A 15,109-nucleotide genomic window follows, 5' to 3' on the forward strand; every position below is an offset into this window, starting at 1 on the left:
GCTTATTCATGCCGTTTCTCTGGCTCCCTCACCTTTCTTGTTTCCCCCCCTTCTCTCTTTCTTTCTGTGCCACGGGCATTCAGCAACCCTTCAAGAATAACAAACTGCCCACACTGGGCCTGCTGCCCATTTCCCAGGCCCGCTGGGTGGCATGAAGAAAGGAGGAAGCAAGCTGGGGATAATGGCAGGGAGCGAGTGAAGGCCCAGGGGCTACCAACTTGCCAATAAACAAATTGGTTACAGACAGCTCCTGTGCCTAGAAGGGGCTGCTGGAAGCAGCAGTTGAAGCTTTCTAATGGCATGGGCAGAAAAACAACAACACTGGTTTAAGAGGATGGGAGGGCTACCTGGGAGGTACTTCTGCACTGGAGGGAGTTGGTTGGACCAGATGACCCTTAGAAACACAGAACCATAGAGCTGGAAGGGACCTCTGGTGGTCAAATAGTCCAGCCCCCTGCAATGCAGGAATCTCAACTGAAGCATCCAGGACAGATGGCCATCCAACCTCTGCTTCAAAACCTCCAAGGAAGGAGAGCTCATTCTCTTGTGGGAGTCCATTACACTGTCAGAAAGTTTAGTCTGGACCTCCCTTCCTTATAATTCGAATCCCTTGGTTTGAGTCCTACCCACCTGAACTAGAGCCTGGCTGCTGGATCAGGCCAAAGGGCACCCCCCATCGTAATCCAGCATCCTGTGTCTCCACAGTAGTCAGCCAGATGCCAGGGAGCTTGCCCACAAACAAGACCTGAGCACAGCAGCTGTGATTCCCAGCGGCTGCATGCCAGAGCCGTTGACATGAGGCAGGCTTATTTCCTAGAGAAGGTGCAGTCTGGGGGAATGTGCAGCTTTGCCACTGCGAGTTTCTGCCACCTCTAGCAATGCAGATTCTCCAGCTCTGCTCATTCTCTCACCTCCTTATTCACACAACTAAATCTTACAGGATTGTTAACAGAAACAGCACCTTTCCCTAGCAACCCCCAGTGAGCTCCTGTGTGGTGAGCTGGAGAGGGAGGAGACCAGAGTCATGCAGGCTTGACATAACCTACCTCACAGGGTTGTTGTGAGGATAAAAGAAGATGGGGCAGGCCATGAATATAATCCTGAGCAAATTTGAAGGTGGGGTGGTAGGTTGTTTTTCTTTCTTTTAAGTAATAAACAATTAAAACAAATGGTATGTGGGTGATGTTCCTAGAGGTCCCTGCTGTAGGCAGAGTGTTTAGTGCTCTGATCCAAAGAGGAAATCCTGTTGCTGTTGTTTATTTCGGCCTGGTATTTTTTTTAAGCTGCCTCTCTGCCCTGAGGCACCAAAGTGACACAATGACGATTAAAATTCAGCACAACCCCATCGTGCAAATGTCCATGTGCATACTGGATTTGTACTTAATACTGATATGCAGCCTCCAAATCTCCACGTTCAGCTCTTAGGATTCTTGTTGACATAATTTGCTAGTCTATGTGGAGTACTGGGGGATTTGTGGCCTAGATTTGTCAGGAACCGGGGTGGGGGGTGGGGTGGAGAGATTTGTGGAATTGTGGGTGAAAAAATAATTCTAGGTCATCTGAGGACTTACGAGACCCAAAACCCACTTCTCAATCCCAACTTGCAACATGGGGACCCACTTAAAATTATTTTAGTGTGTGCATCCATCTTTCTCTTTTTTTCCTTCTCTCTCTATCACAGGGGTGCCTAACCTGTGGCCCTCCAGATGTTGCTGGACTTCAGTTCCCCCAATCCCTGGCTACCAGCACTGAGGGGAGCTGGACTCCCCTAACATCTGGAGGCTCCAGGTTAGGCACACCTGGTCTCAGGTGACCAGGCCTGGAGAAAGGGAAGACTCATCCAATTCTGTGAGCAATGGGGGAATTTTCAGCACACATAATGTGCCAGGTCAGGAAGAGATGAAAAGTTGCATCCGATGAAACCAACGTTAACAGTGAATTAGACTAGAGGGGCGTCAAGCGTTTCCATCTAATTCAGCACCATGTTCTCAAAGAAGCCCACCACAAGAAGTCAGCTAGCCCACACATGCCTGAGTTGCAGGTTCCTCTGAACATGGAGCCATCATGGTTAATCAACCCCTTTGCTTCTCAAGGAAATTGTTGCATCCCCTTTTAAAAGAAGCTTCAGAAAATTAAAATAGTGGTGGTATTGCCCTAGTGCAGCCCACTGAAGGTCCCATCACAATGCTTTTGCTTGTTCCAGACCACCAGACAAATGCTCTAGTCTAGATCAGAGCTTTCCAGACTTTTCATATTGGTGACACACTTTTTAGACATGCATCATTTCGTGAGACCAGTAATTCAGTTTTACTAGCAAGCCGGAGGTTAAACTAACCCCTTATAAGAGCATTTGCGTGACACACCTGCACACTGTAGGAATGGAGGGAATCATGAAGGGGAAGGGACAAAGTCCCTCTCTGTTGCCTCCCCTGTGCCCAGTTTTACACCTGCAACCTCCTCAGGGCAGCTTCCTGACTTTTTGATGGTGCGATATTATGTAACAAGTCGCCAAATGGTGTTGGCAGGATGCAAAGGTGTTGAGAACAAAACTGACTCTTAGGCTACCTGTGGAAAGGAATCAGCTGGGAATGCTTGAAAAGGTGGAGCCAGGGATGGGATTTACTTAGAGGGGGAAATGGTAAAGGAGGAGGGCTTTTCGCCTTCTCGTTTTCAAAGATTGTCATAGCTGTCAAGTTTTCCCTTTTCTTGCGAGGAAGCCTATTCAGCATAAGGGAATTTCCCTTTAAAAAAAGGGAGAACTTATGCTTAATAAACAAGCAGCAACAGCCGCCTAGTTCACTCTATGATCCTGTTTTCTGCATGGCACCCAATATGGATGCTGAGGGGAGAGACACCAGGCTTCTCACTTTCTTCTTCTCTCAAATGCACATACAGTATAGAGTGTTGAATGGTTTAAGTTTTAAGGTTCATTATTGTTTCACAAGATATGTATCTCTTTAAAAGCCAGAAGTAAATGTCATGACCTAGTCTTGCAGCTGTGGGGCAGTCCAGCAGGTGATGTTAAGGTTGTGTAAATTAAGCTGCGCCAGCAATTGGATATACAGTAGTATATAAGGAGCATTGTGTACCTCTCTCAGGACCCTGGTGGGTGGGTCACTGGATGGGTTGTGTTTTGTAGTGTTGATGTAACTTATTATGTGCAGAACATGTAGTCTCTTCAGCATGCTTTCTGCAGCGCAGTTACTCAGTTTAAATTTCATAACATAGAGAAGGAGAAGGAGCTGAGGGGTGTTTTGTTAGACTGAAGAGCAGAGGAAATTTTATTCAAAAAGCAGGATAATTTACCAGGAAATAAGAAGCTGGGGTGGGGAGCCTGTTTTCAAGATGGCTTTTCCTTATTCAGCCCTTGGAGGCCATTTTACCCCTCTGTTTAGAGGATTAGAAGGAAAAGAATGAGGAAATCCCTCAAGAAAACAGCAAGCAGGTAGTGGATGGATTGTTTGGCCTGTTTCCAATTTATTTATATTACTATTTATCTACAAATGAGGCACATATTTGCTGGCCACACAGTGCTTTGTTAGAGTGTTTCCCTCACACACTCATGACTTGAGTGGCAATTTCACTTGATGGGTGAGGGAAAACATTGCCTTCCAGCGACAACATAGAATGGCTTCCCTCAGCGCCCCTAGACTTCCTTCAGCAAGTTCCCTGCCTTCTTCTAGATGCATGTGATCGTGAGTCTCCTGGGAACAAATTCCTTCAGCTTAGGGACATTAAAAAGAGGCTTTTAAAAAGAGGACATTTCCTCAGGAAAGGAGAAATAGAGGAGCTGGGTGGGATGGAGAGCAGCCTAACTTGACTTCATCTTCCTGCATCTCTGCAGAGGGGGCTCCATGCAACATGGAGGCTCCTGAGGAGAGGTTAATTCCCAGACAGAAGGCGACAGGCTTTGCCATGCAAGCTCCCTCACTCAGGGCAGATGGGAGAGGCAGATGAGGGGATTTTGTTAAGACTGAGGGAAAGAGGGGAATTCGGTTGAGAGGGGGGAGAGAGGGGGGGATTCCTCAGGAAAACAGCAGCACAGTTCTAGCAGTTTCCAGGGTGGCTTTGCTTCCTGCTATTTTATCCACACTGTAGATACAGGTAGATTCGATGGAGTATTTTCAAAAGGAGAAGAACACTTTCCTCCTTATAAAAAGTATTGCAAATTCTTAAGGCAGCAGCCTAGCCCTTAATGAACATGAACTAATTGATAGAGCATGAAGGGCTGAAGATTCAGAAGCCATTTATAGAAGGGGAAAACTTTGTTGGAAGGAGATAAAAAATTGAGACTGCAATTTCTTAGGAAATAAGTAGCAGCGGCCTTGCTTCATGTTCCTTTATCTACAGAAAGGTTCAAAAATGAATTCTGAGGGGAGGTTATTTTCCACTCACAACGTGCCAGACATCACTACTGTATTTACCATAGTTCTCTCAGATGCCATTGAGAGGTAGCTGAGGGGGGTTTATTTTGTTGGTCAAGAAGTGTTTTGTTTTGTTTTTTTAAAGAGAGGCAGATTTCTCATAAAGGAGGAAGCAGGGGGGGGCACCCTGTATTGATAGCAATATAGTTCCCTGTTCCTTGGAAGAAAGGCTGTTGTATATAAAGAAATAAATGCATCTGCAGAGTGGCTCCAATATATATTCTGAGGGAAGGCTAGCTTCTAGCCAGGCTTCCTTACTTTATGACTTGTGGAAAAGGCCATTTCCCCTAAATTCATGAGGGAAAACTGCACTCCAGGAAGGGAAACTCCCAACGTTTCTGTAATCAGGAGAAAAATAATAACTATTTATTTTATTATCAATATTTGCTCTGTGCAAATATTTTTCCTTTTGGTAAATGACATGCAAGTCCTTTTGTTCTAAAAGCAAGTTTATGAACACTGAGGGCAGCCGTTGGCTTGTAGATATGGACAAACAGCTTCTCTTGGCTTAGAGACATTTTGCAAATCAAGGGTTTTCTTTAGAAAGCAGGAAAACACCCTACAAAGTATCCTAGCTTTCAAGGGGTCTGCAGGGCTCCTTTTGACATCTCCACGGTGGTTCCAAAATGCAGTCTGAGGGGAGGCTAGTTCCCAGTCACATTGCATTAGGGGCCCCTGCAACTTTAATTTCTCTCACACACTCATGCCTTGAGGAGGAAGGAAATACTAAGAGGTTGAGTAAGGACAAGGCCTGAGGGGTGCATCCAATGCTTTCTTTGCATTTTTCACTACAGAAAGCTTGTTCCAGTAACCTTGCTGCATATCTGGATGGAAATAGTACATTGGGGGGGGGACGGGGGGGGGAAAGGAAGCATTGCTTGGTTTTATTTTATTTACTTGTACACTCAGTTGATTTTACATGCATGCCGCTTATGTATATGTGAACAAGTAGCATGACCCAAAAGTCCATAAGAAGGGGAAATGATATTGATGAAATAACTCCAAATAGTGTAAGACCCTGATTTGTTGTGTCTCCCCTTCCAGGGCTACTGAGGAGAGGGAGGAATCGTAAAGGGACCAGAAGGTGCTCTAAACCCAGCAGCCCAAAGTATGTCATGCCCTAAGCCACAGATTTTTACAATATATATTAGCACAGACTAAAACACAGAGACTGGAAGACAAAAATCAGAGTTTTCAAAATGCATTAGAGATCATAGAATATAGTGTCATGTTGTCCCACCTGCTACAATGCAGGAATCACAGCTATGCCAGATACACAAAGCTGGTCCTTCCAGCTTGGCGGAAGGACTGTAGCTCAGTGGTAAAGCATTTGCCTTGCATGCAGCCAGTCCCAGGTTCAATCCCCAGCTTTTCCAGGTAGGGCTGGAACTACGGTACCCCCTGCCTCAAACCCCAGAGGACCACCAGCAAGTCAGTGCAGAAAATACTGAGTTGCTTCCGTACAGAATAATAATCATGTCTTCAGCACTCCAGATGTTTGTCATTTTCAAGTCAGTAACCTATTTGAAGCCAGTTATTGCAAAGGCTGGTGAATGCAGTGCATCAAGTAACAATAGACCAAATAACTATTTATCCTCCTCCTCACTTTTTAAATTTGGGGTTTCGGAGCCTGTATGTAGGTCAGGCCCTTCCTGTAGTAATAAAATCTACGCTCCGATGCCTACGTTGACAGAAACACTAGTGGCCTGGTGAACACATGTTTGCTTGCTGTGTCCCCCATGCAGCCAATTAACTCAGTGTGCGCGCCTGTGTGTTTAAACATGTGTTTCTAACAGTTCCGATCTATTAACACGCCACAGTTGAGGCACACACAGAGAGAAAGCCGCAACTCAAGGATCAGCCCGTCATATGCTACTGAGGAAGTGCTGGTGCTTTCAGACAAGCTGTGCCTTCTTCCTCCTCCTCCTCCTTCTGTTTCACATCCCTCCTGCGACACAGCTTTACTCCTTGTTAAACCCACTCCTGGGCAGGCTGTGGCAATAAGAAGATAAGAAGAGCCAAAGGGTCTAGCATCCTGTTCTCACAGAGGCCAACCAGATGTCTCTTTCAGGAAATGCACAGGCAGGATTCAAGAGCACTCTCAGAAGCATTGCTGCCTGAGACCACGGAGGCAGAGCCTAGTTGTCATGGAGAGTAGCTATCAATAGCTCTCCCCTCCATGAATCCCCCCCCCAGTCCTCTTTTAAAGCCATCCAGGTTGGTGGCCATCACTGCTTCCTGTGGGAGGGAGTTCCGCAGTTCAACTATGTACTGTGTCTGATGAAATTCTTTTATCTGTCCCAGCTCTTCCAACAAAAGATGGGCCACCGACAGAAGCAGCTTGTAGGATGTGTGATCTTGTACGAAGTACACAAAGGCTGCGAAACGAATCTGTGTGCCAGTAACCACAGTCAATGTAACGTATGGTAAAACTGCAGCCCTATCTAGGTTTACAATGCTGGTGATACGGATGTCATTTGCTATCATGGCTTGTTATCAAAGCAAGTGACATAATCATTGCCCATTATCTTCTGGATGAGGTTCTTTTGATGAAGCTGCCTGCAGGATCAGTGGTAGAGCTTGCTGCTACCCTCAGCTGACTGGGACACTTCTCTTTTTATTGCAGATCTTTTAACTGGGTTTGCATCCTGACCCCCAAGTGTGTGTGTGGGGGGGCACTCTAAGACTAATCCTATTTTAAAGCCATCCAAGTTGGGGGCTGTCACTACCTCCTGTGGAAGTGAGTTTCATAGTCTAATTAAGCACTACAGGGCCCCTGAAAGTCAGAGCAGGAATATATTAATCTTCAGGGGAGGGGAGTACCCTGCAAATATAGCAGCCCTATTAATAATTATTGTCTCACCCAGACCTTTCTTGCTCCACAGCCTGGATTTTACACCTCCCCTTTCCTACTCCTCCAACCAGGGCCGTCTTATGCATGTCGGGTGCCCTGGCGCCGTGGTGCGATGATCACTCCGGCGGCCCCCCCCGCCCCGTTTCTCACAGCGGCGGACGGGCGCAGCGCCGCTACAGCGGGCACAGCCAGGCGGTGCCCCCCTGGCAGCCCTGCGCCCTGCGCCACCTGGGCTTGCCTTAAAGCCGGCCCTGCCTCCAACAGCACCATGCGCTCAGACACCAACAATTTCTGAATGAGGGGATTTCTAAGAGCCTCTGAGCTACCCTCCCTCAGCTCCTGCAAAGGATCCCGTAGCATTAATTAATGGAGACACCATGCATCCCCCATGGGAAAGGAAGGTCAGTGGAGGAGAGTCACCAGCAAAGGAGGATATAAACAGACATCAGCGCTCACACAGGGGACAGTCTGTAATTGCTCTCATGAGCTAAAGCAAGTTGCAAATCGGAAGTGTCCTGACTCAGCTCACTTAATTTGAGAGATACCAATGTTTCCGAGTCATATAAGAGGCCCTGTATGTTGTTCTGGATGTGGAGCAAAATATTCTTGCATGCTCAATTACTTAGCATCCATTTAGTTAACTTGGCCCGCAGCCAGAAATGTTGTGGGCGGAGGGAACATTGTGAGTCAATGGAAAACACTAAAAGACAGATACAAATCGTCTTACACGACTGGATAATTTAATTTTAAAGAACCTTATTTAATTTGTTTGAGAGCTTCAAGGCATTTGCCTGTGGAATGGCCTCAGACTTAAAAGAGTGATAATAATAGCAGTCATAGGGAATTGTTTTTTAAAATGCCCCACACCCCTTAAATAGAACTACCTAAGAATCAATCATTGATCATTTGCCAGGTTCTCACAGAGTAAAATACTTCGCAATGGGCTATTTGAAAAATATTTTAACCCTGGCCAGGCAGGTTGCTAGAATGATGACACATGCAATGATGTCCACGAGATAATTTTGTATACAGCCTTAAATCCGCAAGCCTAATGTTGGTGAGGAATTGAGTTACTTGCGTGTGGCTCCCTGTAAGGACCCCTTTTGCAGTTCTAGTTCTTGGTTTGCAGTTCTAGTTTTTCGAGATGGATAATGAGATCTCCGCACATTTCAAAGGGAGGCAGACAATCTTAACACACTGTCCTGATAGGGCCATTTTTTTCCTTTTCAGTTAAAAATAAGTGTGAATTGGCTTTTCTCGTTTGGCTTTCTCAATTTCATTGTAAAGTAGAGCAGCCACTGAGAGGATCTGGAAGAATTAAGCCTCTCTGTCTGTCTGTTTCTCTGCTGGCCTGTAAGTTTCCCACCAGCTGGTGGGGGCTTTTTGAAAAAGAGGCAAAAACAGGCCTGCAAGGGATTTGGGGTGGCAAATTTCAGAGCTTTAAAATTTGCATCCTTGGAAGCAAGGAAGATTCTGCTGCAATTTTAGACTTTAATAATGTGCTGCAAGACTCTCATGCACACTCTCTTCTTTTAATAAGGCATTTGGTGAGTTTCTAAACTTAGAAGTCTGCAAAGGAGAAGATGATGCATTAAATTTCTCCCTGCTTTACACACACACACACTCTTTTGGGACCGAAACAGCTGCTTCCATGACTTGCAAAGGCCCCAAAAGTCACGAGCAAAACTCAGTCGAAGTATCTCATTTTCTCTCCGTGAACGAAGCTTTCTGCGGCTAATTGCTGCGCCTTTTCCTTCCCACGGCTGTGTCACTGTTACAAACCCATCCATAAGGAAGCTACTTTATACTGAGTCAGACCATTGGTCCATCTTGCTCAGCATTGTCTACCTACACCATGGGTAGGCAAACTAAGGCCCAGGGGCCGGATGTGGCCCAATCTGCTTCTCAATCTGGCCCGCAAATGGTCTGGGAATCAGCATGTTTTTACATGAGTAGAATGTATCCTTTTATTTAAAATGCATCTCTGGGTTGTTTGTGGGGCATAGGAATTCGTTCCCACCCCCCTCCAAAATATAGTCTGGCCCCCACAAGTCTGAGGGACAGTAGACTGGCCTCCTGCTAAAAAGTTTGCTGACCCCTGGTCTACACTGCCTGGTAACTGCTGTCCAAGGTTTCAGGCAAGGGAGTCTTTCTCGGCCCTACCTGAAGATGCCACCAGGGACTGAACTCAGGCCCTTCTGTGTACAAAGCAAATGTTCCCCCACTGAGCCACAGCTCTTCCCCCATGCTTCTGAGTGGCAAAGGAAACATGATAGCCACCAGCTAGGTGGCTTACAGGGCTTGCTAAATTGTTTGCAACGTCACAGAGTGCTGGGGAGTGATGTTCTGTCCACGGGCAAGTTTTGGACCCAGCCTGACTACCGGTATGTTATTATTATTTATTGAATTTATATACCGTCCTATACTCGGTCTCATACATCCTCTTTTTTTATTGGCCACAATACAGTGGTACCTTGATACTTGAACAGCTTTGCTCCTGAACAAATCGGCTCCCAAATGCCGCAGACCCGGCAGTGAGTGTTCCAGTTTGCAAACGTTTTTCGGAAGCCGAGCATCCAATGTGGCTTCTGATTGAGTGCAGGAAGCTCCTGCAGCCAATCGGAAGTTGCGCCTTGGTTTTTGAATGGTTTTGGGAGTCAAACGGACTCCCGGAATGGATTAAGTTCAAGAACCAAGGTACCGCTGTAGTTCCCAAAATTCTTTATCATATTTAGTGTGCACAAGGTGTTGTCTGTCTTTTTATTCCCTTCACAACACAGCTGCAATTATTCATCCATTTTCCAGTTGGTAAGATGGTTTATCAAGAACTGTGCCTTGTTCCAGCACCTGTGAACAAGGTCCCTTCCCCACAGCACATTTAGAACACATAGCTGTCTCCCCCCACCCCCCATTCCTTAGGCCCTGTAGCTTATCCCTAGCAGAGCTTCAATTCTCAGCACCCTTAACAAACTACAATCCCAGGATACTTTGGGAGTGCATTTGTGCATGCACTATGCTTTAAATGTCCTGTGTGGACGTAACCCAAGTCCTTTTATTATGGGGTGCATGGGGAGGCAACCCTCACAGGCTCAACACCAAGGCAGCCAGGAGCTGCCAGCAAATGGGAAGACTCAACCAGACATTTGCAATTTAAAACCAAAAAAACCAAAATTGGCCTCCATTCATGGCTCATATGCAAAACAGTTCATCAATATGCATGAGGGGGTTCATTCATGAAAAGAAGTAGTTTTGCATACACAGCAGCTGGGCTGCAGCGCAGGGAGGGGGAAGAATTGTGATGAGAGCAATTATTTTTCCCTGTGTCCTGCCAAGAATATTTTCTCACAGACTTGAGAGAAAAGAAGGAAAGCTGGAGTTGGGGGTGGCTGGGTAGGGAAATAGGAGCTTTCATAGCTTAGGTTGAATATAATCTGCCTTCCCTCCTGACATCATAATTGTCACCACCACCATCGTCATTAAAGTAATAAGAAGAGCCTGCTGGATCAGACCAAAGGGGGCCCATCATAATTCAGCATCCTTTTTACAGTGGCCAAGCATTTGCCTCAATGGGAGGCCTGCAAGAAGAACCTGAGAGCTCACAATGACAGTTTCCCGGAACTGGTATTCAGAAGGTACTGATTTGGAACAAATCTAAGGTTTATGAAAATTATTTTTTTTTAAAAAAAATTGCACCATCTTCGGGAGCTGGATGTCTTTAGCAAGAATCTGCATGGGATGTTTGTTTGTTTACTTTTTGCTCTTGTGATTAGGACAGGCAAATGGGTAAAGAACTAGGAGTTTGTTTCCAAATCACACAGGACAGTCAAAGTAATTTCTATAAAGGGGGTGAGGGCTGGGGATAAAAGCTGCGCCCATTTTACAGACAGGAACTCTAGAACACAAGAAGAGCCTGCTGGATTAGGCCAATGAGAGTCCACAGAGTCCATCGTCCTGCTCTCACAGCGGTCGCCCCAAAGGGAAGCCCTGTAAGCAGGATTTGAGGGCAAGAGCACTTTCTCCTCCCCTCCTGCAGGTTTTCAGCAACTGGTATTCAGAGGTAATAGGGTTTCTGACTGTGGCAGGCAGGGCAGAGCTATCCATGCCCAGAGAAGAAGCCAGGCAGACAACCAGCAGCAAGAGGGGAAGTTTGGAGACCAATCACAAAGAAAATTTATCTATGGACATGTGTGTGTGTGTGTATGTGAGAGAGAGAGAGAGAGAGAGAGAGAGAGAGAGAGAGAGAGAGAGAGAGAGAGAAGAAGAGGGTTTTGCAGATGCAAGGGCAGATAATAGACCCTGTTATATAGAGAATGGTGGTTTGAAATGAGGCCGGGGATTTAACTGACACATGAATGGAGGGGGAGAGGGGTGGGACAAAAGCCAGCACGTAATGTGGGCATGGAGAGGCACCATTCGTTCTCTGCCTTGAACCCCCTTTTCCCCTTTGGCAATTTGGAGAGTGGATTTAAAACTGCTAGTCCCAAATTACGCATGGAAGGAATGGAAGAACTGCCCTGTCAAGACCCTACTAGCCCAGGCATCCTGTTCCCACAGGGGCCAAGCAGATGCCTGTGGGAAACACAAGCAGGATTCAGGCACAAGAGCAACTCTCCCCTCCTCTTTAGTTTCCAGCAACTGGTACTGGTAAAGGATGGAGCATGCGTGCCCAGAAATTAAGAGTGTGCATAAATTGGAAACGGGGTGGGGTAAGGAGCAGTGCAGGATGGGGAGGAGGGGAATGAAAGTGATACAGCTTGAATTTATAAGAACAAGAGAAATCACCATGGCAACAGCTAAGCTTGACATGGTTATGACTCTCACTTCTGCTTTGCCTTTCCTACCCCCCCCCAATCTCCTTCTCTCTCCCTTTCGTCTCTCAACTCAAAGCACATCTCATTTCCAATTAAATCTGAAATCCTGAGGAGTCAGGGACATTTTTGGATTACAATTCCCATCATCATCATCCTCATCTCTGAGCACTGGACCTACTGGTGGAGATTGGGGGCCAACATCTGGCTGGCTACAGATGTTCCCCATCTTTATTTCTCCCACTGACTGCAGGATGGGTGTGTAAGCAGTTTTAAAATGCCAAAAGTCAAGAACATAAGAAGAGCCTGCTGGATCAGGCCAACGGCTCATCCAGCCCAGTGTCCTCTTCTCAGAGTGGTCACTCCGGTGCCCTAAAGAGAAACCAGGAGGCAGGATTAGAGCACAATGGCCATTCTCCCCTCCAGTAGTTTCCAGCAACTGGCATTCAGAGGCAAAGCTGCTTCCAACTGTGCAGGGCATCGTGGCTATTGTGATTACTTTTTATTGTTGTTGTTGTTGTTGTTTATCAAATTTCTATGCCGCCCTTCATCCGAAAATCACAGTTTTACAATATAAAAGCACAAACATACCATGATATCAAACAAAAACAATACCCGCCCCCCAGTTTAAAAGGCCATTGTTTGTTGGCCAAAGGCCTGGGAGAAGAGAAAGGTTTTTGCCTGGCAGCTAAGTACTGTATATATGTAATACAGGTGCCAAGTGAGCCTCCCTGGAGGGAGCATTCCACAAACGGAGCCACCACAGAAAAGGCCCACCATTCTCCATGAATTTGCCTAATCCTCTCTTAAAGCCACCCAGATTGGTGGCCATTCATGGCTTCCTGTGGGAGAGACTTCCATAGTTTAACTATGTGCTGTGTAAAAATAATAATCACTTTTATCCCAAATATTCCAGCATTCAGCCTCATAGGATGTCCACAAGGTCATAAATGCAGCAGGGCAGAAGCAACTACACATCTCTACTGGTCTGTTATGGTAGACACCAAGCCCACCCACCCACCCCACCCACTTTTTCTGCTGAGGATGGCACTTTTTCTGCTGAGAATTGGCCCACCCCTGTTGCTGAGTCCTTGGCCACCATCCCTGGGGCAGGGGTCATTCCCTTGGCCTTATCTGGAGGGTGAAGACCTCTGACCTTTCTCCATGAAGCAGTAATTTAATCTGAGACACAATATGACTGTTAAACAAGCCGGCCTTTGACCCCTCTCCCTGCCACCCTTCCCCATTACAATCAGCAACCCCCCTCCGGCCTTTCCCCCAAACAGTGGCCTCTCTGTCAAAGTGCAGAGTGGTCAGTTTTCCTAACCCTTTGGCTGCTGTCTGTTTGCCAGGGCTTTGAGGGTGCCTAACAAGATTGCCCTCTTTCCTAAGCAGGCAGGCGTCTGCACGTGGTCACTGAGGCACAAGCCGGACTGAATGCAAAGAAAATCACAAACCACGCTATGGAACAAAAAGCGTCATTTACCACTGAGGAAGCCACGAGTCTTGAAGACTGACAAATTGATTTTGCCATGCATTTTCCTGAAACCAGAGGTGGTTTAATCCGACGCAAGAATGTTTAAATGTTGTGTATCACTTCCAAGGGATGCTGACAGTAAGGGTAGGGAATGAAGGTTTCGTCGTCATCATCATCACCACCGTCACCATCTTCTAGACCAGGGGTCGGCAAAGTTCTTGTGGCTTGGGCTGGTTCACGATCTTGCAGACACCACGGTGGGCTGGAGTGCGCACGCACGCATGCGCAAATGCTATTTCCGGTGATCCTTCTGGTGCGGAGGATATGTAAAAAGTTTCCTATTGGCTGCAAGAGCTTCCTTCAGCCAATGGGAAACCGGCCAGCGTCGCAGAAGGCGGTCCCCGCTCTGCTCCATGCCGGTTTAGCACAGCGCACAGGAGCCGACTGAGTGGGCAGCGGGGTCCCTGAGCAGGCGGCGGGGGTCCATGGGCCGGTTAAACGACCCCCCATGGGCTGCTTGTGGCCCATGGGCCTTAGGTTGCCGACTCCTGTTGTAGACGTTCAATATGTCACTATTAGTCTATAAAGCCCATAACTTGGGACCAGTTACCCTGCAAGATCGGCTTACTCCAAATGTGCCCACTCAACTGCTTTGATCTGCAGAACCGGAACTGCATTGCTAAGATACCAATTTTCTAGTGCAGCCGCACCTACAATTTGGAACTCCCTGCCTATTGACTCTTTTTGGTGCCTGTTAGAAACATTTTTGTTTAGACAAGCCTGTAGAATGTTGATGTGTGTTTTAATTTGTTTCCAGTTTTTTTAATATAAAAATGATTAATAGTTGTTTTTGCCGATGATTTTCTTGTTTTATTCTGTTAGTAAACTGCTTTGAGTTTGTTTGTTTGTTTGTTACAATCAAACGAGAGGGCACTGCATTGGCCATGTGAAACTAAGCCAGATGGAGCCGATATCTACTCCTCCCAAGGCACCTTTCGTATTTCCCTATCCCTCAAAGATGCTGACGGACGGCCTCTCCTTCCATGAAACAAGCATGGCCATCTTGAAACAGCCTTCCGTCCATCCGTACCTCAGTCAGTCAGTCTGCTTAGCATGTTACCATGAGAGCTGCCAGTCACTCCGCAACAAGATGACCCATTTGGACCAGACTCCTCACGTAAGATGTTTGCGGCGGCGGCAAGAGGGAGACAGCAGCAAGGAAAGGAAGGGGCTTCCTTCACAGGCTGGGGTGCGGCACAGCCCCCCACCCCACAATCTACCCCAGGATGTCAGGACAGGAATTGGGATTCAGGAAACCCGCTTGCAGCACAAGGAACGCCAACAGACAGCTTTGGGTCTTGTCCCCTCCCCAGTTTCCTTCCTCCCTCCCTCTGGCCTCATCCTGTCTTTGTCCAGCTCCCTTGTTCTCTCCCTCTCCCTCTCCATTGCTACCCACAGGTGTCAGGTGGAAGAAGAACTAGAGGGGGGGTTGTAGGTTGAGATCCCCCCTTTAAAAAAACCCGAACGAACACCCATTAAGATCAGG

The 15,109-nt window shown here is 46.9% G+C and overlaps 1 protein-coding gene and 1 long non-coding RNA gene across 2 annotated transcripts in view; one reads left to right on the plus strand and one right to left on the minus strand.

Moving 5' to 3' along the window:
* The window catches only part of PEA15 (proliferation and apoptosis adaptor protein 15), a 48,236-nt gene that overhangs the window by 18,679 nt on the left and 14,448 nt on the right, over positions 1 to 15,109 (minus strand). The window lies entirely within an intron of this gene.
* On the plus strand, positions 5,467 to 14,423 carry LOC148683235 (uncharacterized). The gene is made up of 3 exons (XR_015947457.1): positions 5,467 to 5,532; positions 10,826 to 10,910; positions 13,482 to 14,423. It is a non-coding gene; the product is annotated as an uncharacterized LOC148683235 (long non-coding RNA).

This window comes from Zootoca vivipara, chromosome 16, assembly GCF_965207765.1.
Source record: "Zootoca vivipara chromosome 16, rZooViv2.hap1.1, whole genome shotgun sequence".
Classification (NCBI taxonomy): domain Eukaryota; kingdom Metazoa; phylum Chordata; class Lepidosauria; order Squamata; family Lacertidae; genus Zootoca; species Zootoca vivipara.